Source organism: Acanthaster planci, linkage group LG01 (genome assembly GCF_054643075.1).
Source record: "Acanthaster planci isolate LZ-2023a linkage group LG01, COTS_SCS, whole genome shotgun sequence".
Lineage (NCBI taxonomy): Eukaryota > Metazoa > Echinodermata > Asteroidea > Valvatida > Acanthasteridae > Acanthaster > Acanthaster planci.
The window spans coordinates 17,030,194-17,036,193 of record NC_141777.1 but is presented as its reverse complement, the minus strand read 5'-3'; the positions used below and the strand labels follow the sequence as shown (position 1 = coordinate 17,036,193).

Genomic DNA, 6,000 nt, shown 5'->3' with positions numbered 1-6,000 from the left:
GCATCTCACAGCATTTCCTTATTTACACCTATCTCTGAATTATTCTTAAATATTAAGTTGTCTAGATTTAAAGTAACTATATGTACTATTGAATCATCGGTATCGTACCGTAATTCGCCCATTTTGCTTCTTTACCGTTGGTTTGAAGTGATTTTTCTTTATTTTTGTGTAAATTTCCAAGATGGCGGCCGTTCAGATACGGTTTTGCAGGAAATCGCAAAAATCGCCATTTTGCACCTCATTGTACTTCAAGTATTCGTTTACTAGTTTGTCATTATGTAGTATAGACATAAATAATTTACCGGTATGCTGTAATTCATCTGTTTTATTTATTCAGATTCAGTTTGTAGATACTAACGGTTATTCGAATGCTGACCGGAGACGAGGAAAGACTTGTTATTTATTTTCTTTCCATTTTCTGTTTTTCCAGAAATAAACCGACATCAAGAAATCTTAGCCGGCCCGTCCTCTCCCATTTTATTGACTAGTAATAACTGGGGTCACATATTTAGTAAATGTTATTGAAAACCATGCGGCATACGGAAGCGTGAGAATGTTTTCTGTGAGCACAAAGTGAGTGTAGCTTTAAATGAGCGACCAAACTAACTTACTGCCGTTTTTAAAACAGAAACTTATTATTAAGCTTAAAAAGTTGAGTTCACAACCTGACTTAAAAATTTACATTTAGCAACTACTTTCCGGCATAAAAGTCAGTTTTAACTGAGAACGAATAATTTTGTTACGTAGACAAAGTTTCTTTCATTGCGTTGACTTTGAATTCCCTTATTTGTAACTTCATTCAAGTTACAAGTGTTAGCACTCTGCTTCTCACTTTGGTTTCATCTCTGCCCCGAGGAAGAATTCTGTCACTCATATCACATCGTCTGTCACACGATTTGGGTTCAGAGCGTCTTTAGAACCGACAAACACAAGTCGATGGCTGTCTTGGAGATTTTTCTGGTAAAATCTAGGGCAAATAAGCGACAAACTAGTCATTCAGTTTTTGAAACCACTTTTGCCAATAAGTAACATTTCAGATGGTCCCAACTTCGAGATAGTGAAGTTTTATATACAAAGCCTGATTATACAAAAATCATAAATTTCTTACTAGGCCTATAAAGGCTTAAAGTTAAGCACTGTAAAGCACAACTTCAGAAACTTTCTGAAACTAAAAAAGTGCGACTCACGTTCCCTTCTTCCAAACTTGACGTTGACCTCCGGTAATTCACTGCTGCGTACACCTTAACCATCAACCATTATTCTTTCTAAATTTATCCATTTAAAGTGCACAATTCAGTTTTTCTTCGAAATCTGATCGAAGCACAAAAACCTCAACCGGTTTTTGAAAAACTCCATCTGAAAGTACACGCAACGAAATTCGCAACGCTCGTTATTTACCCTCCTTAAAATACACATACGCGGGACGCCGCGTTTTGGACGCGATATCTTATCCAGTCTACACAATGGAGATCAATGGTGCAACCCCAGATAGTGCGTGCGGCGCCATACGATCTTTGCTGCTAGGCAACCGACCCCAGACTCGATTACACACCCGGCACTTCGGCTTATTAGCGTGTTCAGACGTAGACTAGAGTGCCATAGACCCTAGAGTTAGGCTCCGAGGGCGGCGCGGGCGCTTGGTTGTAAGACAGTGAGTGACACAGAAAAACATTAATTTTACTGATGTACTGGGGATCGTCGTCCTAACGTTAGTTCTGGTCAACTGTGTGCTTGGACTCTGACTTCTTCGACGAAGCTCTACGTGAAGAAAAGTCTTTCAGCGAGGTAGGCCCTAGGTCTTCATACATGCCACAAGCACCATGTTTCTATAAATAAGGAAACAAAGTCCACTTTCTCAAACTAACTAACATTTTTACCTTTACAATTACCATTACTAAATCCTAATAGACCCAGTTTAGGTAAATTTTAACAATATTTAAGCAAGAAACTTCAAATTTCTAACCCGTGTTTGGCAACTCTAGACAGCCACTCAGTCGAATCACGCCATTTTTTCGTATGGTCACCAGGCTCAGGCAATTTGGAACAGAACTCTATATAGGTCAGGGAACCAGACTACATTCGCAAATTTTTACAGGGTGCACCACTAAAAATAAATGCCCATAGACAGCAGTGATAAATCCCCATACTTCACAAATATTTTAAAATACAACTCTCACAGGTGTTCAGGCTGCACAAAAAAATGATGTTCCACATGTCCTCTTTCATTTTCCTTTCAATTTTCGGGGGGGTTGACCAATGAATTTTTTAGAAATGTCCACCAGAAGCAGACCACCCCTGAAATGCAGAAAATGTCCAGAAAAGTAGCCATTTTGAAAAACCATCCCTCGGCAAAATGGCTCAAATAATGCCACTTTCAAACCTGATTGCATCCAAATTGCTCAGAATTGGAAGCCTTGAGTCCGGCCCAGAGGTTTAGTCTCATATTTCTTCAATTCCTCAGTTCCATGGCTCTCAGGACCCTCTAATGTAGAATATTTTGAGTGTATAACTTCAGACATTAAACATTAAATACTGGAAAAGTTTAATGATCACAATCGTCCGCCATGTTTTGCAATGGGGCATTCAGCTGAGTAGGAAGAAGGGCTGTGTGCTAGTGCTAGACCTATAGCTGCTTGTGATTGACGCACTGTGGAAAGTAGTCCTCACTTTAGCACATAGCCCTTGCATTGGACACGGTCACGCTCTGTCCTGCTACTGTACGTCCCTGGGATTGATCCTGAGAACTGTATGGCATACCGCATGGAAGTGACTGAAGGAATCAAGGTGACAAGATTGTTTTCAAAGAACCATCAACATGAGGGTGAAATACAACCACAGACATATAAATGCATAGACCACCAGGTCATATTAAAAACTACAACTCTGGTTAATTTTCGCATAGTTGAAGAATTCCACCCGTAAAGTTCTATGAAGCCATTTTTCGATTGTAAAAATCCCTTTTTAAGTTTACTTGATCTGGCTTCTAGGGAAACAAAACAATGAAGTTGCAACATTTGATAAGAGATACACCGTAGCAGTACAGAAGAGCAAAAAGGTGAATGTATTTTGGGAACACATGTAAACAAATACAGGCAATGTAAGTGCCTTGCGTGTACTGTGGTTTGGCTACGGTGAACTAACTGTGTGCTCTCTTGTTTTTGACAGCATTTTTGTGACAACGTTCACATCGAAATGATAGGTGGTGGGGTCTGCATTTACCACAAAGATCGTTTGTGTGTGATAGCGACTCTGACATGTTGTCACGCTCTTTTTACTGCAGTTTATCAGGTTTGCAGGCCTCGATCTTGGGGAAAAAAGGGGCAGGCCACTTTGGCCTTGCCTTCATCAAATTTCAACAGGGCACCAGGCCAGATCGAGGGGGGACCAAGGCCGATTATTTTAAAACATTTGATTTGCTTTTTTGACATTCAGTCATGTCATGAGTAGGCCTATAAGCTATTTTTCAGTTCTTGTACACCATGCCATCCCCCTTCAATAAAAGGCGTTTATCGTGCTGCTATTATTAATGGAATTCACTGTATAAAATTATAATGTTCCTTTTTAATCAATTACAATTATCCAAACGATTTTTTCCCTCTGAATCCAGACTCTGATTTAATGCTTCCTTAGATTTTGTATCCCTTTCCCATTAGAATTCAAGGATTCTTAACCTCCTTAAACTAAGTTTGAAATATAATAAACAGTGTATGTCCTTTTATTTAAATGAAATGGAGATCCTTTTAAAATGTTTACTGTTTGCTAAATGATTACCGAAAACTCTTGTCAAGTCGGCATCATGCAACTCATAAGTGGGCCTTTTGATAAAAGTACCGATCGTGTGTTGATGCATTTCCATTGATAATTTTTAAGTAGGCCTTTATAAGCCGTCGTTTCATTCAAGTCGGCATGTTTTCTCGGTTCCTTTTCCACAAAACCAAAAAAAAAATCCTTGGTAAGAAGTGGGCTGTAAACAAACAATTGATTTCTAGAGCTTCGTTGTTGATACCGACGTGGAGTAGGCCTACATGTACATTGCCTGCGCGCGAGCGACCACAAAGGCGTTTCCTCAGTATTCACATCAATACCAGTACCCCCTCTAGTGCACGCGCATGGGCTCTGTCCCTTTTTGGGGTTGCCCTATTGAACGAAGTTTTACTTGCGGCCAGCCCAAGATCCCTCGTGCACGTGCCAGTGCATGACATGTGTGCTGTGCGTGCTAGCGTTATGTCAGTACCAACGGCATGCACAGGTCGTCCTCAGTATGGAGGGATGATCAAAATCAAGGACAAACTTACCTGAATCGACAACGGCGATAGAAATAAACCAGGGCAGATCAAAGCAATTAAACTGGTGCAATGAATTATATGGAGGGTATTAAGGCAGCACGCCACGTAAGTCAGCAAGCAGTACATGTTGGCATTTCAAAGTCATTATTTTTTCGAGTCTAGACTGAGTGCCTACTTTGCCGGAGTTCACAAGTTTATAAATACTTGATCCCTACTTTTTCTGGAAAACAGGTTTTCAAGCTTCTGGCACTTTTAGCCCTCCCATAAGAAAGCATCCTTTTAGTGTTTCTTTATACGATCGTGTGACGGCATGATTTTGAGATATAGGGGCCAAGGCCTGGCGAATGGTCAAAACTTATTCTTAACACAATAAGCACTCGCATGGTTTCCGACTTAGTTGTGCAAATTTGCTTTCAAAATACGCTGCTCACCGGTACAGCGCTGAAAATGATATCCTAGGCTGCGTTCCCCGTGGTTACTCCCGATAACCCGAGTGTGGATGCGCGCGCATTACACTCGGGTCAGGCGTATACTCCTCTGTGATGGGGAGTATACTCTCGCTGACCCGAGGACGGTACTCCTGCCAGTCGTGCACTTCGGATAGTACTCGGGTTAGCACCAATACATGTAGCTCGCCCAAATGCAGCCCAAAAGGTTGAACTCTCCCCAATTCGGAATCACACTGCATGCATTGGCTTACATGGTACACTCTCATTACACACACAGCTGGCTGCAAAGGGGGAAGGGCACGATGGCCAAGGTGGCCGCGACATGTGAGTTTTTTGGAAGGGCATAACAGCCAACTTGGAAGGGCACACGGCCATTGGCCACGATGGCTAGGGTAAAGATCAAGGCCTTGTTTGTCTAAATTGTTCTAAAAAGAAAGATGTGCAGTTTTCAGGGTTTTTTTCAGCTTTCACATCATGGAAAATGCCCAGGCCGGGGGTTGACTTGATATTACATGTATTTGACACCTGAGGGCACTGTTTAAAAGAATATAAACAGCTTTGTTTTAAGCTCCCATTACCCCCATTCCATGCCATTCAGTCACTGTAAAAAGCAAAATTATCAGTTTTACACTGACTTTTACCCTTTTCTCTACTTTTTGTTGGGGGGCGGCTTTGCTTTGTGTTTTTATTTTGCTTTTGCTAAGGAAAGGGGCAAATGTCTAATAAATATCTGATCCACATTTCATTACTACACAATTGTATTTAACATGTGCAAGTTCCTTGGTACAAAATTGTTTTGATGTGCATCAATGAAAAGCTTAAGAGGCCTTCAGCTCACTTTTCATTTCATTTTGAAAAACTTCAATCTGAATAGATTCTTGGGGTTTTAATTCAAAATGTATGATTAACATTCTACGCATACACGTACATGTACATACAGAAACAGGCATGCCTACTTAAAAATTAACTTAATTCACCATTGTTTGTACACATACATGTACAATGTACTTTCTTGCTAGGTTCTAAAACTTTTGTCAAAACGAATATGTCACATCATTCCAAACTTATTCCTATTATCACAAGGTTAGATGTTTGTGCTGAAAATAATGAAAATATGGTGTTAAAATAACAGCACATACTAACGAAAAATAAATGAGGGAATGATTAACGATACCGAAATTACGAAGGAAATGTGAAGATTGATACGAAAAGAAACACTTCAAGACTGTGCATGGATGTGGTACAGACAGCGTGTGGTGTGCCAC

The 6,000-nt window shown here is 40.4% G+C and overlaps 1 protein-coding gene and 1 long non-coding RNA gene across 5 annotated transcripts in view; one reads left to right on the top strand and one right to left on the bottom strand.

Moving 5' to 3' along the window:
• Positions 1-307: 307 nt before the first annotated feature.
• Positions 308-1,478, bottom strand: LOC147800486 (uncharacterized). The gene is made up of 2 exons (XR_015424591.1): positions 1,188-1,478; positions 308-967 (listed from the first exon to the last, which is right to left on the bottom strand). It is a non-coding gene; the product is annotated as an uncharacterized LOC147800486 (long non-coding RNA).
• A 79-nt stretch (positions 1,479-1,557) lies between these two features.
• lrrc9 (leucine rich repeat containing 9) overlaps positions 1,558-6,000 on the top strand; it is a 286,106-nt gene continuing 281,663 nt past the window's right edge. For 3 of the 4 annotated variants that reach the window (XM_087133796.1, XM_087133801.1, XM_087133790.1), the window contains exon 1: positions 1,558-1,785. The gene's annotated coding sequence lies outside the window, so the exon portion shown is untranslated. The remainder of the gene's footprint in view (positions 1,786-6,000) is intronic. The other variant, XM_087133782.1, reaches the window with a different exon arrangement.